Below are 20,786 nucleotides of genomic sequence, written 5' to 3' on the forward strand. Positions count from 1 at the left end.
TTAGAGCAGTCCGGGATGGAACGAGCTGAGTTTTAGGGATGCCCTCCAGAGGCAGGGCACTGTGGAGGCTGGAGACCTGGGCACCCCACCCCTCACCCCGTACACAGCTGCTGGGAGGAGCCAGAGACATACAGCGCCACCCCCAAGAGCAGAGAATGAAGATCAGGACGGGAACCTCACTCCCCAGCGACAGGCCTGTCTCCCACATGGCGGCACTTGGAGCCAGAACTCCGGGGTTCTAATCTGGGCCCCTATACCTCACCAGCTGTGAGATCCTGGGCAAGCCTCAACTTCCTCATCCCTAAAATGGACATAAAAGCAATGCCTATCCCACAGGTTGCTATGAGGAGGGCTTTCCCCTGCATCCCCCAGTGGTGTGAGACCTCAAGGAACCTGCTCCTTCTGAGAGGGGGACAGGATACTAACCATTTTGAGCACCTACCAACAGCCAGGCCCCGCCACAGGTGTCACAGACCTAGGGTGGTGATCAAGGAGGATGGTCCGGGCCCGAACCCCGGGTCCCTGCTTACTAACTATGGGACCAGGAGTGCCCCTCCCCTCCACTTCAACCTCAGCTTCTGCGAATGTGAAACGGGTGGGTATCTGCCCGTGGTGCGTGGGATTGTTGTGAGCGTGAAAGATGAAAACACATGAGTACGTGTCACCTGCCTGGCACACAAGAAGCACTAACTAGATCCTCATTACAGTCTTTGCTAACGTTCCTCTCAATAACCCAAAACAGCGAACGTAGTGATCCCAGTATAACAAATGAGAACGGCAAAGGCCTCACTTACCCTGGCATCCAGGACCCAGACTGGCCACCTTCTGATCACAGGCTCCTCCCTCCCTGGCCCAAATGCCCGGGACAAGGCCACGTGAGATTGCCTGGGTCGGAACCCTGCCCTAGCTGCTCCGAGCTGTGTGACCTTGGACAAGTCACCTCACCTCTCTGAGCCTTAAGTTCCTGACCTAAAAAATACAGGGTCCTATCCTTGCACAACTGAGTGAGGAGGACTCAACAAGGAGATACACAAAAGGTGTTCAGCCCAGGGAATGCATACAGCAGGCGCTCGACAAAGGACAGCGATTATGATTACTGATCGGATGGTAAGACTTGAAGGAAAGAATGATGGCCCACAAGCACTCCAGTGGGGTCCTGGGAGTGATGCCCTGCCCCCAGCCAAGCAAGCATATCCCCAGAGGGCTGCAACCTGGGGGTCCACACCAGGTGCAAATCCCACCCCGGCATTCCTCCACCAGCCCCACCGCAGGACCCCAACCGGGCCCCTGTCCACCCCCACCCATCACCCCCACCACCTCCACTATTGAGCACCCAGCCACATGGGCACCCACCCAGCCCCGTGACAAGCCCACAGCCCCTCCCTTCCCCCCACTCCGCATCTGCTCAATTAGGGAAACTGGGGAGTGAGGGAAACAAAGACTTAATTTCTGAGCTAATCAGCCTGCCTCATGCTAATTACCATCCTCCCGGGCATTAGGGCAGGCTTCCTGGGGGAGGCAGGGGAGGCTGGTCCCCAGGAATGACACCCCCTTTCCCCCCAAGCCGGAGACAGCCCAGAAATGGCAGAGGGGGGGAATCAGGATGCTCGGGCAGGGATTTCAGTGTGCCACTTGGTGTGTGGCCAAAAGGAGGGGACACAGCAGGGGACATGCCTGGGGCAGTGTCCCTTGGGCAGGTCCAACCCTCCCAGAACCCCCTTGCGGGATTCCTGCCCCATCCTGGGGGCAGCCACAGACGGCGGAGGCCCCAGAACAGGCGTCCCATTAGGTGTCCAGCCCATGGCCTTGGCAGAGAGATGGACAGATGGATACTTTTAAGCTAGAAAATTGAGCAATGATCAGAGTGAAGCTTTTGGACCGAGGCATAGAGCAAGCGCACTGAGCATGTGTCTATGTGCGCAGGTGTGTGCATGTCCACTTGTACGTGTGTGTGTGCACGTGCTACACGCATCCATGAGTGCAGAGAGCAAGAAGGTTTGGGATCGGAAGCCAGGACGTCTGGGCTCCACTCCCCCGCCCCTCTGAAATTCAGCCTTTATGGTGGGAGAGCAGGAAGGGCTCATTGCTAGGTTCCCTTGATCAACTAATGTGTACTGAGCGCCTACTGTATGCACACCAGGCTCCTGGCTGGGCAAGGTTTCTGCTCCCCTGCTTTCCACTGTCCAGTGTCCCATGTTCCAATCAACACAGCGTGGGATGGACAGAAGCCAACACAGCAAGGCACTGACCCCATGGAGACAGGCCAGGGCAACCAGGACGGGCTACCAAAAGCAGGGTCTCTCCCTATATTTCTTAGACAAGGTCCTGCCCAGCAATGAAACTTCAGATAACTGGAACTCCCTGCGGGCCCCAGAGCAAACCCCTTCCCCTGCCTGGGCCTCAGTTTCCCCATCTGCAACAATGAGGGAGCAGAGGCTGTATCCCAGCCCCCCCAAAGCAAGGATTCTAGGTCTCCCCATCATAGCTGCGTGTATGTGGGGGACACCAGGGGTGGCGGTATGCCCCAACATACATGCACACACAGCTGACTGTCCCAGCGCTGGGTCCAGAAGCACGACAGACACACCAGAGGGAGAGGTGTGCCCAGTGATGAGGGGAGGCTGTCTGTGTGCCCCCCTGGAGGCTCCCAGTCAAGGCTCCTAAGTCTGCACGCTCAACTCTGCTGGCACAGGCCACCCCTGAAACCGCCTCCCTCTCCCCTTGTCACGGAGCCCTCATAGCTGGCCACCACGTCCTGAGTCCCTGCCACATAGCTGGGGTCCCCTAGGCCTCACCACACGGAATTCCCACCACAGCCCTGCCAGGTAAGTACCATGACCCTGTTTCACCAAGGGGGGAACTGAGGCTCAGCCAGGTCAAGTGACTTGCTCGGTGAGTGACGAGCTGGACACTCGAGTCCCACGGGATCCCAAGCTGCCATACCTACCGTGGTCCAGGACCACCTTCCTGGACTTCCCTCAAGGCTCAGACCAGGGCTGTAGGCTGTCCCAGACCCTGAAGGAGCATTGCTCCCTGCAGACCCTCAAGGCTCCCACAGCAAGGTGCTTGGGGGCGGAGGCCCTGGGAGTCAGATAGCCCAGGTTCAAAATCCCAGTCTCACCACTGACTCACTCTGGGACCACAGGCAGGATCCTGAACCTCTCTGCCCCCTCAGTTTCTCCATCTGTAAAATGGGGATCATGACATTTTGTTGGATTGTTGTGAGGACTGAATTTCTGTAAAGCTCTTTGAACAGTGCCTGGCTTGTGGGAAGCATTCTTTGGGCCTTGTTAAATCAAAAGAATAAATGAGTCCCTTGAGCTCTAAGGACAGCCAGAGAATTGGGTCGCCCAGAGGGCAAGGGGTACAGCTGAGATTCAAACCGTAGGTCTAGGACTCCCCGGTCCAATACTCACTCCCTACAGCACCAAGGTAGCTCCAGCTCTGCTAAGAGAATGAAGACATCCCAGGACTGACCCTGGCTCGGGCCCCAGGAGGTAGGCAGAGGCTGTATGGAGACAGAGGTCAGAGCACAGGCTGGGAACCAGCCCCTGTGCCAACTTCTCTGCCTGACTCCCAGCTCCAGAAAGCCAGGGCCACCCAGGGGCCTCGGGCAGCCAGGTGCCAAAGCAGCTTCCCTCGGTGCCAAGGGCCGGAGGCCAGGGGTCCTGGGCCACAGCAGGCAGGGGATGGCAAGGGGTACTACGGCCTTCCAGCAGCTGCCACAGCATCCCCAATCCCCAGCATTCTGCCCCAGGGACAGCCAAGGTCCCACAGAGCCCCACCAGCAGGAATCGCACCCAGAACAGGAGTCCTCTCTGAAGCCCTCAGCCAAGAGTGAACCCAGATGTCCACAGGCACCCTCAGAAGCTGATCCCCACCCACGAGCCCACCCACATCACCGAGCACCCTCCCAGGTCAGGGGTGTAAGAATCTGAAATCATGCCGTGTTGGTGAAAGTGGAAAATGTGCAACCAACCCAGCCCCCCAACAGGGAAATGGCCGTGTAAGGGGGACCTCGGCCAAGGCAGAGCCAGACAGACCCCCTCTGGGTCCCCGAGAGCAGAGGTGCAGAGTGTGGAGTCGGGGGCGCCGGAAGGGGGAGAGGCTGCGAGGCGAATCCCAAGGAGGTAAGGACAGATGGCACACGTGTGTTTGCAGGGGGCCTGGAATCACAGGGAAGGACCCCACCAGGCCCCAGCTCGTGGCTCAGAGAGCATGCGTCCATTCCTTAGTTAGGAAGCAGGCGTCTACACTCACATGTTCCCCTTTACACATACACATTACAACACCCAACGAACACACAAGAATCACCCCATGTGCATGTGCGCACATCCAAGCAGCCAGCCAGCCATCTTCCTCGCATGGCCCGAGGAAGGGACACCACAGCTGCCACAGAGATGGGCAGAGTGGAGAGACAAAAGACCTAGAGAAGACGGGGAGACACAGATGGAGTGAGAGACAAGCAGCAGAGCCAAGAAAGCTCCGCTCGGGCCCAGGGGGGATGCGATCCGATCCGAAGCGGCCCAGGGGCCCCAGGAGGGGACAGTTCTGAGTCTTCCTGGGTTCCGCCCTCAGCCCGGCCACTCACCGCCCAGTGACCCTGGGCCAGTGCCTCTCTGGGTGTCAGGATGCCCAGGAGGACAGGGCAGGGGATGGAGACCCTGTGCGCTCTGACCCTCCAGCACTCCAGGGTCCCAGTCCCCCGCCGAGGCCCGGCTCCCACCTCTCCTCAGGCCCCTCACGGTCTGCAGGCTGCCCCCCAACCCCGCCACAGGCCTGGGGGGGGGGGTCTCTAGGGACAGCCCTGTTCCTCCTCCCTGAGCTCCCCCTGAATCCAAAATCCAGAACAGAGAGTCCGGGTCAGCTGCCGTCTTAGCCAAGCCAGGAACTCCCTCCCCCACTGCAGCCACCAGGGCCAGCAGGATCAGAGAGGGGAGGAGCAGGGCAGTGACCACGCATCACGCGTGCCTGTAGGGGAGCAGATGATGCTGCCGGCCTGCTTTGTCCCACTTAATCCTCATGAAGAACCTTGATCCCATTCTGTAGATGGGGAAACTGAGGTTCGGAGATGGCCTGCCCAGAACCACGCAGCCAGCAAGAGGACGAAGAAGGAGCTGGCAGGGAGCGCAGGCCGCCTACTCCAAAACCCAGCAGCAACGTCCACATCTTGTCCGGCAGGTACTGGGGAGAGTGGGAGGGGCCAGGCGGACACCCCCGCATTTCCTAAACTGGCATCCCAGGCCTCGGGACACCATGCACCACAGCCCAGCCCCAACAGCCTGAGAGGGGGCGGCTGGGAGGGCCGCTGAAGCCCTGCTCCCCTGCGCCTGCCACCGGGAACCCCGACAACAGACAGAGCGAGCATGTACCGAGCACACACTGTATGCCAGGAGCCGGCCCCAAGCACTCTAGAGTATCAGTCCTCGGAGGCGGGTACTATTTTAATTCCCACTTTGCAGAGGCCTGGCAACTTGTTAGGGTAGAACAGGGAATGGGACCCAGGCCTGGGCCCACAGGCTTGAGCAGTGTGTCACCCCATCTCACAGACCCAGGACTTTCCTGCTCTGACCTACCTACCCCAAGCCGACCCTCCAGGATGTCAGACAGAGGCAAGAAGGGCCTCCTTCCTCCAGTCCCTGCTCAGCTCAAGGGCTCCCAAGCCACCATCATATGGGGTACCTGCCCTCCTCTGCCGAGCCTTCTATGGCCCATCTCTTCCCAGGATGCTCGGGATCCTCAGCCAGCTCCCACCTTTATCCTTAAAGCAAAGCCCTGAGCAGGGAGGGGAAGGTCTGTGTCTCCCCATAAACCTCAGATGATATCCTCGGGAAGAGGAGCTGGGTCTCGGCCTGAGGCCCAGAGACGGTGTCAGATGAGCCAGGGTCACACAGCAAGTCAGAGACAGGAAGGAGAGCTATGGCCCTTGGCTCCCTGTCACAGCTCAGCACAGAGTCTCCCTCCCTCCTGTGTTTGTAAACCTTGAACCTAGGTTGGCTGAGCTGTGACCCAGTGCAGAGGCAAAGGGGGGGGGGGGTAATGGATTTTTAGCAACTTCTAGAATGCCTCAGGCCTCACCAACCATGCAGTCCCCAGCAGTCCTATGGCCTGCTCTGTGTAAACAGTCCTCACGCAACCCTGTGTAATTCCAGCCCCTGCAGGAGCCCAGCGCTGTCTGCAGGCAATGTCCCCATTTCACAGATGAGTAAACAGAGAGACTCAGGTGCACAGGACCACTCAGGATCGGGATGGAACCCACTGTGTCTTGCTTCCAACCACAGAACCTGCCTGCCTGGAGCCCCTGCCCTAAATCTAACCCCTTCCCAATCCTTAGGCATTGCCTCTTCCAGGAAGTCTTCCCGGAACTCGGGGAGCCCCCACTCAAAGGAATTGTGCTTTCCTTCTACACTAAGGAAGCAGATTGAGCCTCTGCCCTCAGACTAGGGCTCCTGGGAGACGGGGGACTCCCTGAAGTCAGGGCTATGACTCCCCAGACAAGGATCCTAATGGCCGTCTTCCCCCACTCCCAATCCCCCACTGGAAGACCAGGGACTTCCTGAGGCCAGGGCCACCACGCTCCCCTTCCTTCAAACTAGGAAGTAATGAGGGTGAGACTCCCCCTGCCCCCCTCCTGCACCCCCACGCACACAGCCCCCCACCCAGAATATAACACTCTGCCCCAATGGTACAAGCAGGACCCCTCCTCCTATCCCTCTCCCTCCTGGCAGTCCTCCAGGCCTGGCTCGTACCAGGCAGCCTACTCCCCTCCCCCGGGCCCTGTCCATGAATCCCACCTCTGTTGGGCACCACAGACCCCCCTTTCTCCTCCCCAAACAAATGGGGTCTTGAGTGAACCACTGGGATTGCACACAAGGCTAGATCTATTCCCTGGGCTAATGTCGCTGCCAGCAGGGGGCCGGGGGGGGGGCCCAGGCAAGGGGTGGGGGGCATGGGGGAGCAGGCTGTCCATGCCACAGTCTCTCTTGAGGTCCAGCCTCCGAAATCAGGTCTGGTGGGGCTGGGATCAACAGCTCACTCCCTGGGTCACCTCAGAGTGGACCAGCCCCAGACTCCTCCAAGGTGCCTTCCCTCCCAACAGGGCAGGCAGGAGCCTCTGGGCCCAGGTCCAAATTCCTGCTCTGTGCCCCATGGAGAACTTCCCCAAACCTGAGGCAGGTCATCTGTAAAATGGGCCTAACTAGACCTACTCTGCCTGTGCTGCTGGGACTATGAATGCGGACACAGACAGCAATGTCCCCAGCACGAACTAAGAGCCCCAAGAAAACCAGTTTCCTTCTTTCTTCTATTTTTCTCTTTTAGGTGGGGGGAAGACAGGCAGGGTGAGAGCCCAGGCTGGCAGGGCAGAAAATGGCCTTTTCCAAGCAGTATAAACCTCCCTATTCAGAAGTCAGAAGCTCAGTTCCCTCAGGAAGGAGCGACGGAGCCTCCCAGGACTGGGGTAATTCAGGAGAGGCTGCTGGTCTTCCCTGGGGAGAGGGCCTTGGAGTCAAGCTTGCAAATCCAAAGCTCCAAGTCCACCGCCTCCCAGAAGCCCATCTAGATAAGATATCATTTCCATTTTACAAACAAGTAAACTGAGACACGGAGTGGGTAAGTAATTTGTCTAAGGGCACACAGCGGCTGAACTGATGACTCAGGCTGCTACCAAAACCTCTTCCTTATGGCAGGCAGGAGCTGTCCCCGCTTTGGAGCCTTTCTGCGGTGTTGCCTCTGTGGTCAGAGTGGAGTCCGAACTCTCCAGTTTGATAGGCCAGGCCCCCAGCAAGGCGATGTAGTGGAGCAGAAAAAGCACCTGACCCAGAGTCAGCGCGTAATTGGGGTTCCGAGGCCAACTCGGCCACCAACTCCCCGCTGTGTCTCTGGGGCCAGTTGGCCTGGCCTCCCCAGGCTCAAGGGCCTTGTGGCTAAGATGCGAATGACAAGACTGGCAGCCCAGGGCCCCCGGCAGGGCTACCCATCCACGCTGTCATCATGTGTTGACTGAACACCTACTATGTGTCAGACCCCATTCAAGGTGCTTGGGATAGGGGGAGGAACCAGACCGAGAACGATCCGGCCCTCAAGAGCTGACACTGTGCTGGCGAAAGGGTGGATAATAAAAAAAGCAAAAAACCAAAAAACAAAAAGAGCAATTGGTTGTGTTAGGGGCTACCAAGAGAGAGAAGAAGCCCGGGGCCACAAACAGAGCACTTAGGACGGAGCTCCCTGGGGAGGCGACATGGAACAGGGCCGGGGGGCCGGGGGGCAGCACGGGACAAGCTCAGGGAGCAGGTGGGAGCCCAGTGAGGGCCAGCAACTCCTGCAGAAGGACCAGCAAGTACAAAGGCCGAGGACTTCAGTGCCCCATGGAGTCTGGAGGGGGGAGGGCGCCCAGCACACAGCAGAAGCTCCAGAAAAAGCCGCCCCGTAAGCTCCATGAGTTCCTTGCCCCTTGCTTTCTTCCTCTGGAAAACAGGGTGCCCAGCAGCTTCGAGGGAACCCCGTCTCTTCCACACACCTGGATTCATTCTCATTCCTCCCATTTTGCAGGTGGGGAAGCTGAGACTCCCAAGACCCCACAGCCCGTAAATGGCAACATGACAATGGGATCCGAGGTCTTGTCATCCCCAACCCTAGGTCCTGCTGGCCTTATGTGGCCTCACGGGTCACGGGGCGCTCACTGCCTCTCCCCCAGGCGATCCCAAGACAGCACTGACCGCCAGAAAGTCTCTTGGAAGGAACGGAGGTCTATGCCCTGGTTGGTTCCCCTTCTTCCACCTGGGGCCACACAGGACACCTCTCCCCCGACTTCCCGCAGGTCACTGGAAAGGCGCCGAAGGTCTCGAAAGAGCAGGGAGCCCCTGCTAGGCGGCAGACGCTGGGCTTTACTGTCACCCCCTTGCCGCACGCGGGTCAAATAAAGCTGAGCCCTATCACACCCGTCGCACAAAGGAAAAAGCTGAGGTTCCCAAAAAGGTAAGAAACATGCCCAGGGCCACCCACCTAAAAAGCGGCAGAGAGAGGCTCTGAACTCAGGTCTGTGTCACTCGGAGTTGCCATGCCGCTCATCTCCCAAATCCCTCAGATGTCACTCTCTGGACCTCCTTCTCCATCCGTGGCCCCTAGGAGCAGGAAGGACTTGCTCCCGGGACACCCCCCGCCACTCGCCTGATACGCCGTGCCCCAGGTGGGGTTAGCTGGGTAGGTTCAGGACACTTGGGGGCCCTGAGGGAAGCCAGGAGGTGGGGGGCTTAGGCGGCAGCTGGAGGGCCAAGGCCTGTGTGAGGACAGCAGGCACCCGGGCCCCTGGATTAGACGGGCAGGGAGCACGGAATGCCAAGCCAGCCACACCAGGTTCCAGCCCCGCTCAGCGACCAAGGTGCTGTGTGGCTCCTGGAGGCCCTTCTCCTTTCCAGCCCCGCTTCCTGCGGCCAAGTCATTGCCTCCAGGGCTCCAGGGTCACAGGCAAGGACGCAGAGAGGCTGACCTCCGGTGACACATCACCGCTGTTGTCCTCCCTGGGCATGTCAGAAAATAATTTTTCAATCATTTGTGGAAGGAATTATGTTGATGGTGGTGGGGTTGACACCTAACGGGGGCTCTGCTACGCACCAGGAACCACACCCGGGGCGTGACATACATTATCCCCAGGGACGACAAGCCCAAGAAGCATGTGCGTCGTCTCCATTTTACAGATTGGGAAACTGAGGCCTCGGACCATATAGCTGTCAGTGCCGGAGTCAGGATTCAAACCCAGGACTCTGCTGTCCCAAGCTGCTGCCTCCTGTAACTACTGAAGTGAAATGTTTGCTTCGGAAAAGGACCTGGGGACTGAGGGAAGAGAGAGACAACTCTCAGTGGGGTGGTCACAGAGGGACAGGCTCCCAGGGGAGGGGTCAGGACCGGTGAGTTGAGTGTTTGGGGAGACAGGTACCCAGGGGTCAAATCCCAGCCTCGGTGTGTACCTGCTGTGCAACCTGGGGCAAGTGACCTCCCCTCTCTGATGCCTCAAAGGCAAGTACCAATTCCAGGTATCCTGGAGCACAGCAAACGTGAGGTATGGGACCAAGTCACTTGGGGACAAGGAGAGAACATCCATCAGGAGGGGGGACTTGTATGCTCAGAGGCCCTGAGGAGGAGGAAGAAGGCTCCAGAAGGCAGAGGTGGGGGCACCTGGCCACAGACGTGGGAGTGAACAGGATGAACCTGGCAGTGAAGGGCGCCGCTCATACCCACCCACTGGACCTCCCTCCCCCCCAGAGAACTCTGTGTCAGCCCAGGAGCCCAGCAGCACCAAGCCCAGGGCCGCAGCCCCTCCCTGTAACACCGCCAACCCCCCCCCCCACAGAGCCCCCACTGCCCCACTCACTCCCGCCCCCTGCAGGGCCCCCCCTAGAGCCTCCAGCACCGGCCCTTCCTCAGGGCCCTCAACCTCTCCGCAGCCACGGCTCCTCCACGTGGGGACCACCTCGTCCTAGAGACAGCATCTCCCTTTCCTTAGCAACCAGCAACACCGCGCCCAGACAGCCAGCCTCCTCCCTCCGTCTCCCCCTCTCTCCATGGAGACCACAATGCCACAGAGGCGGCTCCCTCGCCAAGGCAACCACCGTCACTCAGCACCCGCCCGGACCACAGCTCCCTCCACGTGGCCACCACCAACACTGCCGTGGTGACAGAGACAGCCTCTCCTCTTGGGGCAGCCACCAGCCCCAGCCGAGACCAACAGCTCTGGTCTGCCGGCGGCCTCCAGCTGTCTGACTGCTCTCCCCGATGAAATCCCTGACACCAGTCAGGCCCCATCGATCCTGCCCCGCGTCTCAGCTCCCAGCCCCTCAGTCTGCCCCTCCCGACAATGGAGAGACTCCCTCCCCTCCTGAGGGAGGAAAGGAGACCCCGGAAACCCCGGTCCCCACCCCAGCAGCCCCCTCCGATGCCCCGGCCCCCCCACTGAGGTACAAGAGGCCAGGCCGAGGGGCAGGAGTGCGACTTCCTCCCTCCCACCACAGGGAGCCTGTCCCGGCCCCCCGAAAGGCCTGCCACTCTGCAGGCAGCCCGGGAGGAAGGGAAGCTTGGAGAAGCAGGTGGGGGCGCCCATAGCAGGGGTGCGGGGGGGGGGGTATTGCCGGGCAAGACAGGAAGAGACCAACAGGCGACAGGCCTGGCTACACCACAGTTCACAAGGCCAGGTCATGTGAGCCAGGCTCACACGCAGCCACACGCTCGCACACAGTCAGAAGGACCCTGTCCTTACCGATGTCTGCGGGCTAAGGGGACCCTCCGGCCCACGAGGCTCTATCCCTGGCCCGGTCTCAGGGAGGCCCCCGCAGCGGCGGCGCCCGGCGGCGGTGGCAGGAGCAATGGGGTCCCGGGTCCTGGTCCAGCTCAGGCGGCGGCAGCTTCTCACCCAGGTCCTCTCCTTCTGCGAGGAGGAAGCGAGGGGGAGAAAGGGGAGGAGGGAGAGGAGAGGAGGAGAGAAGGAGGGGGAGGGGGGCAGCAGGAGGGAGGGAGGAGGGAGAATGCTGAAGTCTTGAAGGGTACACTCACTTCTTTCTTAGGTTTCCCATGGCAACCAAATATACCACAAATGAATATCAGTGTGAGAGAGAGGGAGGAGGCCGAGAGAGCGGAGGGATGCAGGGAGATGGAGGCCGGGATGGAGGGAGACGGGAGACATGGAGGCAGGGAGGTGGGGACATGGAGGCGGGGAGACCGGGGAGATGGAGGCGGGGGAGACGGAGGCTCGGAGAGGGAGGCCGGGAGATAATGCGATGGAGGCTGAGAGATGGGGACATGGGGGCTGGGAGATGGGGAAGGCCAGGTCCCCATCCTATACGCCCCATCAGGTTCAAGAATAAGAGGAGAGAAGGGGCCACAGGACATCTTTCACTCCCTCCATGGTTCCCGGAGCAGGGGCAAGCAACAAATGGGTAGTTTCGGGGAGCGGAAGGGACCCCATTCCTCCGACCCCACCCCAGTCTCGCTCATGCTCCTGAGTCTGAGGCTCTTCCCACGTCCCAGCCAGACACCCCACTCAGTCCTGGACACACACAGCATACCCGGGTGGGGACGGTCCCCACACCCTCCCACTGCCACTCCCTGTCGTCCCACACACAGCCCCTCCCTCCGCACATGGGCAACCACACCACCCTCCTATCAGTCACCCCTACCCCAACCGGACCTACTCCTTCTACCACTGGGCCCCAGGCCCTCCGCTGCAGGGAACAAGCAACCCTCCAGCCCATGCCATCTCTTTGATGACTCGCACACACCCATTCTCCCAGTGTGCCTACAGCCTACACCCTGCTGGGCACCATCCGGTCATATGCACTCATACACCCTAAGAGTAATGCACCTGCCTGACCTCCCCTGGCAGAGACACACACTATTCCGGACAGATGTGCCTCCACCCAACCTTCTCCCAACTGTGCGCACACGTACACGCGCACACACTGCCTCTCTGCCCTCAGAGGCCCCTCTCCCTGCCTGGCCCGCACCCCCCACCAGCCCAGATGGTCCTCCCAGCCTGCCCTCACAGGCAGGGGGCTCACACCTTGGCCCCCTCAACACCGCCATTCATAAACATACATAGACCCTCCCAGCGCGGACAGCTGGCGGCCCTGGAACACAAGTGCGCACGCGCGCCCTGCGCTGCCCGGCTCAAAGGCAGAGGACAAGGACGCACCAGCTGGCTCCTGTAAAGGGCTCCCAGGCCCAGGTCCCCCAGGGATACCTCCTCCACGCTTAACCCGGAGCACTGTGGCCAGCAGACACCCTGACACACACACACACACACGCCAGCACCCACAGGACACTGAAGAGCAACTAACACCAGAATCCCACATCCCCTCAATTGGACATGTGCACAGAGACCCAGATGCACCATCCACAGCTGCCCACAGAACCCTGATATAGCAGCGCCCACCTGAACACGTGGACTCACACAAGTGCCACCATGCTTGGGGCCAGGGCACAGATAGCCCTCAACACACCCGTGGAAACGCACTGGCGCCCATTCCCAGTGGACCACCCACGGCAGGGACTCGTGCTCCACCATACACACCCAGACAGACATGCCCACAGGCACGGGGGGCCCATACACGGCCTCACAGGCCAACGCACACGGACCCCCGGCACACCAGCTTACTGGGGACCGCTCCCTGACACCCCACCTCCCTCCCCACCAGCACACGCAGGGCCACACCTGCACACCCACTGCACCGCACTCCCCGGGCAGTTCTCGGCGGTGCCCCCCCAACCCCATCCTGTCCACACCCACCTAACACACATACCCCGTAGCCAACAAGTCACAGGCCCTTGATCGGGTCGCCCCTCCGCCCCCTGCCCCGGGCACGCGCCTGGGCCTGCCGCCAGCCCCCTGCCCAGCGCCCGCGGGTTTACGATCCAGCGCACCGTGCAGAGCCCAGAGGCCGTGAAATTGGCTGCGAGCTGCGAGGGATGCGGCTGGAAATTCTAAGCAAAGGGAAGTAAGGCAGAACCCCGGCTGCGGGCCACGGTGAGGGCGGGGGTGGAGGGGGTGCGGGCAACCCCGGGAGGGGGCTCCCTGTGCGCGCCCCCGCCCACCCTGCCGCCGTGCACGTGCACGTGCCCTGCTGGGCGGAGCCGGGGAAGGGGCGGGGAGCGGTGCGCGAAGAGCTGCGCGGGTGCACCCTGGGGGCCTGCCCCGTGTGCGCACCGGGGATGGACACCCGCTCACCGCCCGGCCCATCGCCACCTGCGTGGGCCAGAGCGCCCACCGGATGACCGGCCTCGGGCCACAGCTTCGCGACTGTGCAACTCTGCGTTGCCGCCTCCGGGAGGCCTTCCGGGCTCTCCATCCTCCTCTGGCTTTTCTGTTCCCACCTCCACCACCTGGCGGCCTCCAGCCTCTGCTCACAGGCATAACTCCAGGCTCAACTCCACCAGCACCCCGGCACCAGAGGAAGGGAGAGGGAGGGCATGGTCTCTCTCCAAAACGCTGGGCAGGCCCTCGCTGGTCTCACCTCACCTGCCCCGCATTTCATGCCTTTACCGGCTGTGCGGCCTTGAACCGCTGACTCTGCCTTCGCTTCCTCGTCTGTGCAACAGGAACGATGCAGAGGGTCGTTCTGAGGATTTGCTGAGGGCCATTGGGCAAGCTCAGAACAGCAGCTGGTGAACATGGAGATGATTAGTACCGGCCTGGTCTTCCCACAGACCAGGGCCACACAGAACTGACCCCAGGCTCCTCTGCAAAATGCAGATGCCTTTGGTGCCTCCCCACCTGTGTGGAAAGATCCAGAAGACGCAGCCCCCTCAGCTGCCCTCCAACCAGCAAACATGGGTGAATTCATATTCTGGAAATGCATTAAAATGCAGGTTCCCGGGCTGCACATCGACCCTCCTGAATCAAAGTCTCAGCTGACGAGGCCTGAGAATCTGCATTTTTAACAGCACCCAGAGACAGTGGTGCTCCCTGACAAAAAGGATAACGTTCCCTTTCTTTTCTTTTTTTAAAGATTTTATTTATTTATTTGACAGAGAGAGAGATCACAAGCAGGCAGAGAGGCAGGCCAAGAAAAAGAGGGAAGCAGGCTCCCTGCCGAGGAGAGAGCTTGATGTGGGGCTGCATGTGGGGCTCCATCCCAGGACCCTGAGATCATGACCTGAGCCGAAGGCAAAGGTTTAACCCGCTGAGCCACCCAGGTGCCCCTAACGTTCCCTTCCTTAGCCCAAAGTTGACCGTCCTGTGTAATGGAGCCCCTAATCGCATTCCAGACTCATCTTCCCAAAATCCACTCCAGGCTTTCCGACCTCCAGACCTTGGCTCCTAATGGTCTCTCCACCTGGCCTGCCCCCACCCAGAGCTGGCTGGCCCTCCTTCACCGTCCTCAGGCCAAAATTAAACAAGATAATAAATAGCCAGTGTGGAGCCCCGTGCCTGGCACCCAGCAGGTGTGCAGTGTCCGGGACCCTACCAGGGGCGAGCAGACAAATAGAAGCGGCCGACCCAGCCTCTCCCACACTCAGCTCTCCAGGCTGCCTCGGCACCTGCCCTTGCAGCCTCCAAGGCTGGCTCCCTCGGGGTCAGGTCACAGACAACCAAGAACCACCCCCTGTCCCTCCAGCCCTACTGTGCGTAGGCCCCACGCTGGGCACTTGGCAGATGCTCCACGTGTCTCATCTCTCTTCCAGATGTTCCACGTGACTCCTCTCCATGCGTTCCTGCCTGAGCCCCGGGGCCCCACAGTTATCCCTGGGTGAGATACGCTTGTGCATGCGTGCACGCGCGTGTGTGTACTGAATGCAAAATGCATCAGTCCATCCTCAAAATAGCACAGAGATAAGAGGAACTTGCCCAAATCATTTTTGAGGGCCTACTAGTCTGCGCCTGTGTGGAGCTGACATACTAGCAGAAGAGACACAGAGGGAACAGCTAAACAACCAGAACCGTGAACCTCCCCACACAGCCCCATAGCGAGAAGCACGGAAAGCAAAGGAGGTGGCCGGCCAACCCCGCCGCCTGTGTCTCTCCACCATCCCAGGAGAATTTCAGAGAGAGGGGGACCCAGCCAGGCCAAGAAGGGAAACTGAGGCAGGTGTGAGTCTTGGGGCTGGGTCCGGAGCGGGCTGGTTGGGCAGCCTTTTGGAACTGCTCCCCGCTGCACCCCCCCCCCCCCGCCCCAGCATGCACCGGCATGCACAGAGTCCCACACATACACTTACTCACATACATGCACAGGTGCACAGCAGACATGCCCAGCCCCCTCCCAGGCCCTCTGCACATTCTAGCTGGGGGGACAGGCAGCTCCCAGACCCTTCTCACACTTCCGTGGGGTCCCCCAGCCTGGCTCCCGACACAGTTTCTACGTGTTTCAAGGGGTGAACGGAGAAGCTGAAAGAAGAGGGAGGGATACACACATACACACGCACACAGCCCAGGACCCACTCCAGAGAACCAGGAATGAATAAGGGAGACAGATGGGAAGGGGGAGGGAACTCATCTAATTGACACCTACTATGTGCCAGACACAATGCTCCGCACTTGACATTCTCTTACGTAACCGCACTGGAAAAGTTAGGAACCCAGCATCGTTATCCCCACTTTATACTGAGGAAGCAGGGCCTCCTGGAAGGGAACTTACTCACCCAAGACACACACCGTTAAAAAGAGACAGAATTTGGACCCTGGGCCCCTACTCTTTCGCTGACTGAGAAATCAGGGGGAGAGGATGGTAGAGTGGCCCAAGGGGACTGTCACTGGGCTGTGATAGCCTCGGAGCCTGGAGAAGATACTGATCTGGGAGCAGCACCCTCTCCATCACTCAGGGGAGCCCCCAAAAGACCCGATGGTGCTCGGTGCTGGGGGACAACAAGAGAGCGTGCTGCTGGCTTCGGGGATGTCACAGGTTGCCCAGGAGTGGGGGGAGCACAGAAGGAATGTGGAAGAGGCCTGAGACCCTAGAGCCTTCCTGCCCCTCTGTTCCTGTGGCCACTGCCACACCCACTGCTTCTCCTGCTGACAGATGAGCAAGGCAAGGCTTGGAGAGGCCCCTCGCCCTGGGACACCCCAAGATGGAAAGGTCCCCTGGCAGAGATGTGGGACTTCTGGTCCTCATTCTGCTGCTGTGTGGCCCTGAGCCGATCTGTAACCTCTCTGTGTCTTGTACAGGAGATGAGGAATGGGAATGGCTATGTTGCAGAAGGTTTGGTGGGGATTAAACACTTACAAAGAGCTTCACCCTGGGCCTGGCTCTTGGGCTCAATGAATATTAGCTCATATCATTATTATTATTATCTCTGTAATGATTGCTGCCAGCGCACCCAGCAGCTGAGGCCTGCCAGGTGGCTCCCTAGCCCTCAGGGCCTCTCCGGGGCCTTCCAGGGGGCTGTCTGCTCACCAGAGGGGAATGGGCTCTATTATTCCAACTCCCAGCACCCCCCACCATCCTCCCCACGCCAGCCCATAATAATGGCAGTGACTCTGCCCCCGAAACTCATTGAAGGTTAATTCAATAGGGGATCAGACAGGGCAGTGAGAGGCAGAGGATTGAGTTAACCTTCTAGACTACTGGTTAAGGAGGCTCGGGCTTCCAGGCAATCCTGTTTCCTGGCTTTCTGTTCCACACGGCCTGGGGCACCACTGCAGACTGTGGGGGGATGGGCCTAGGCCCAGGGGGTGGGGAGGGCACTGTAGCAGGAATGGGGAGGGTGACTACGATGGGTACCTACCTCCCAGCCCGTGGGCATGGATCCCACACTTTCACACTCACTCCCCCAGCCTGCAAGACTACAGCTGCCACCTCGCAGACAGAGGACAGCGTCGCTGACCCCCGTGTCACACACAGCCGCTCAGCAGAGATGTCACTGGAAGAAGCTTGTGGGGTAGAAAGACAAGCAAGAGGGGGCTGGGGGGGTAGAGGCAGCCTCTATGGTGGCCAGCTACACCTTGGTCTTGGGCACTCCCCATCCCCAATGCACAGAGCTCCCTGTCCATAAAAACAAAGACAGTGCCCTGTGGGAAGGAAGCCGCCAATCCAGTGAGTGTCCCCCCCACCCACTGAGCTGGGGAAGGCAGATGGGGGAGGGGTGCAAATTCTAAGGACTCAATCAACGGACAACTCGCCTCACCCTTCAGACCTCAGTTTGCTCATCTGTCAAATGACCGCATGACAGAAGCCGGCCAGCCCCACAGGACGGCTCTGAGGATCCAAGTGGGGAGAAAGAAGTTCTTTACAAAGTTAGACTCCAAGCTGGGGGACAGGAAGCCAGGGGACGTGATGGGCCGAGCCCCCACCACAGGCCAGGCACCCGGCACCCCAGAGGCCCACCGTTCCCTGTGACACCCCTCACCTTTCCAACCACCCCTGCCCCAGATTACAGATGAGACGCCGAGGCCCAGAGAGGTGACAGGAAGGCCTAAATCACAAAGCACAGAGTAGCCACACGGGACTAAAAGCAGCAGGCCCTTCCCCTCGGCCGTGTTGTCACGTGAATTTGCACACCGTCCTTGTTGTCACATGAACTTGCACACCGTCCTTGCTCACATGAACACGGATCTCCGCGACCTGGCTGGGGCTGGTGGAGAACAGGGACTGCCGGAGGAAGGGAAGAGGCGCCCCACTGAAAGGTGGGGGGCAGAGAACAAGCCTTCAGGTAAGGGGCCCCACACCCACCTGGGGCGTCTGGAGAGGGACCCTCTCCCTCAGGGACCCCGTCCTCCTCCCCCTCCCACAGCTCACAACACGGGGGACGGAGGCACATGCGGCCACACGCCCTCCCTGTTGACATCACACACTCTGGCTGCTGGGGGTGACCCCTCACACTGCTATCCCAGTGACGTCACTGGCAGCCTGCCGCTGATGTCACACCCAGAGGTTCTCACTGACGTCACACCCACAGGCCCATGCTGGCATTACGCACGCTTCTCCCCAAGACACCCCCCCTTTCAATTACTCCTCTTTCTTGTTGCCCAGATGCAGATGGCCCAGAGGTCACCAGCCACGTACACAGTCTGAGAGTCACCACTCACTCTGGACAGGCGTTCACAGACATAGCCTGTGTGTGTGCATTCCTCATAGGACACACGTTTATGCGTGTGTGCAGGCCCACGGGCCCTGCTGATGGCTGAGACCCGCTACGTCCCACAGGTGCCTGGCAGGCCAGGGGTAGAGGTGTGCGAGCCCTGGACATATGTGTGCGCGGGCAAAAATCCCCCCCGCCCCACCCCCATGATGCGGCTCTGTGTATGAAAATGTCCCTCAATGACTAAATCAGGCAGCCCAGGGCTGGCAGCCTCTACCACATTCCTCCAGGTGTTGCCAGCACCCCCTCCTCCTCCCCCAGCCCCCCAGCTTCTCTCCTCCTCCAACAGCCTGGGCTGCTGACAGCAGCAACAGCCGCAGCCAGGACACACACACACACGTACTCCAGTCCAACACCTGTGTCTCGGCAAGGGCGGGCGGGAGGCAAGGGGACGGAGGCAGTGTCCTCCAGAGGTGGCCACTGGGCTAGGAAGGGTTCAGAGGAAGGGGCACAGCACGGAGCACAAAGCGATAGAAAGTACCCTCAAGTCCCACGTTCCTCCTGAGCTCATCCTGAGCTCAGTCGAGGGCCAGCGCCACCATCCCCTTCCTGGCTCTCCTTGGGCATGCCTGACACACTGTGGCTGCTTCTGTCCTGGACACACACTCCCCGGGTGCACACACGTACACGCATACCAGCTCCGTCCCCTCCAAACAGTCCAAGAAAACCCTGCTGGACCACAGACTCGTGTGTGTGTGTGTGTGTGTGTGTGTGTGTGTGTGTACAGAGAGAACAGGGTCCACCCCTGCACAGAGCCCTGTGTGCACACACACAGGGCACACACATCCCTCCCCACGTGCACACGCTGCCCCACCAGCCAACACGCCCACCCTCCCCCGCCCCCATCTTCTGCCAGTCACTGGAGTCCACACACACACACACACACACACACGCAGCCTGTGGCCCTCCCTGCCAGAGCTGCAGTCTGTGCCGATTCCTGCTGCTTCCCGGGGCTGCCTCCCTGCTTGCCCCACACCAGCACCACGGAGAAGGGAGCAAAGCCTTTGCCAGGGCCCCCACCCACTTAGGGGACCCCACTCCCCGCGTCTGGTCCTCTTACCAAATCCATCGCCCTCCTGCGGGTAAAGGGGGTAAAGCCCCACCCTGCCTCCCTCCCCCTGGAGCAGCACCAACCAAACCCCCCTTACCAGCTACGAAGATGAATTGGTCGACCCCGGCAGCACTCCGTGAAACAGGGGGCCAGGGTCCCCGATTCGCAAGGATGGGGGCAGAGAGGTGCGGCGTGGCACTGACTGGTACAGCCGTCCACCATAGAGCCTCTGCACCACCCCCCAAAAAATGCTCACCTCACCGACCGTCCTCCGCGTCCTCCCACCCCGCCTCCGCCCACCACCACCCGCACTCCCACACAGGGGGGTCCCCGGGGGGGGGGGTCTCACGGTGATTCCCCAGACCCCGGAGCCCCTGGGGGTGGCTTTCCCGGTCTCATCCTACCCCCCATCCTCAGCTGTGCACCCCCCCACAACAAGCCCCACCCCCACTGGTGGAGGAGGGGTGCCCTCTGGTTCCAGCCCTCACTCCCACCGCCTCGCCGGCCAGCCGGCGCTCGGATCCGGAGGGATTCACTTACCTCCAGCCCAGCCGGGATCCGGGCCGAGCGCCGCTTCCGGCGGCGGCGGCGGCGGCGGCTGCGGGGCCTGCGCGCGAGTCTGAGTGTGAGCGCGGGTGCGAGTGTGCGCGGCGCCCGGCCGGGGCTTGGTGCGTGTCGTGTGTCTGTGGCGTGGCCCGCGTGTGCGTGTGTGTGCGTGTGTGTGTCTGCGAGCGAGCGTGTGCGCGCAGACACCGCCACCCCCGCCTCCCCGTCGCCGCGCCTCTGCTTCGGCGGGGCCCGCCGCCCGGGAGGGGGCCGGGGCGCAGCGTGCGTCAGGGCCCGCGGCCGGCTGTCTGTCCGTCCGCCCCGGCCCGCCCCGGAGCCCGGCTCCCTCCGCAGGCCTCTCCGCAGCGAGACCCCGCCCGCCCCCTCTCCCGGCTGGATCCTTCCACGGACACACGCGCACGCACAGACACACGGCCGCGGGGCGGGGGCCGCGCCCGGCTCCAACGCCGCAGCTGCAGCACCCGGGGAGGCGGCGGCGGCCGCGCGGACCGCGGAGCCCCCGACTCCCGGCCCCCGGCCTCGCCCCGGCCCCCATCCCGGCTCACCCCTGCGGGCTCCGGGTCCCGCCAACGCCGAGCGCATTCAACAGCTGGAGGCAAACTTGCCG

General features: G+C 60.9%; 1 protein-coding gene across 5 annotated transcripts in view; it reads right to left on the reverse strand.

Annotated features, from left to right (window-relative positions):
- ELFN2 (extracellular leucine rich repeat and fibronectin type III domain containing 2) overlaps nucleotides 1-20,503 on the reverse strand; it is a 57,314-nt gene extending 36,811 nt beyond the window's left edge. For 2 of the 5 annotated variants that reach the window (XM_059186891.1, XM_059186893.1), the window contains exons 1-2: nucleotides 20,153-20,503; nucleotides 11,252-11,419 (exon numbers count right to left, since the gene is read on the reverse strand). The gene's annotated coding sequence lies outside the window, so the exon portion shown is untranslated. Of the gene's footprint in view, nucleotides 1-11,251; nucleotides 11,420-19,709; nucleotides 19,896-20,152 lie in introns of those variants that run through there. The other 3 variants (XM_059186892.1, XM_059186894.1, XM_059186895.1) reach the window with 3 other exon arrangements.
- Nucleotides 20,504-20,786: the final 283 nt, after the last annotated feature.

Source organism: Mustela lutreola, chromosome 8, assembly GCF_030435805.1.
Source record: "Mustela lutreola isolate mMusLut2 chromosome 8, mMusLut2.pri, whole genome shotgun sequence".
Classification (NCBI taxonomy): domain Eukaryota; kingdom Metazoa; phylum Chordata; class Mammalia; order Carnivora; family Mustelidae; genus Mustela; species Mustela lutreola.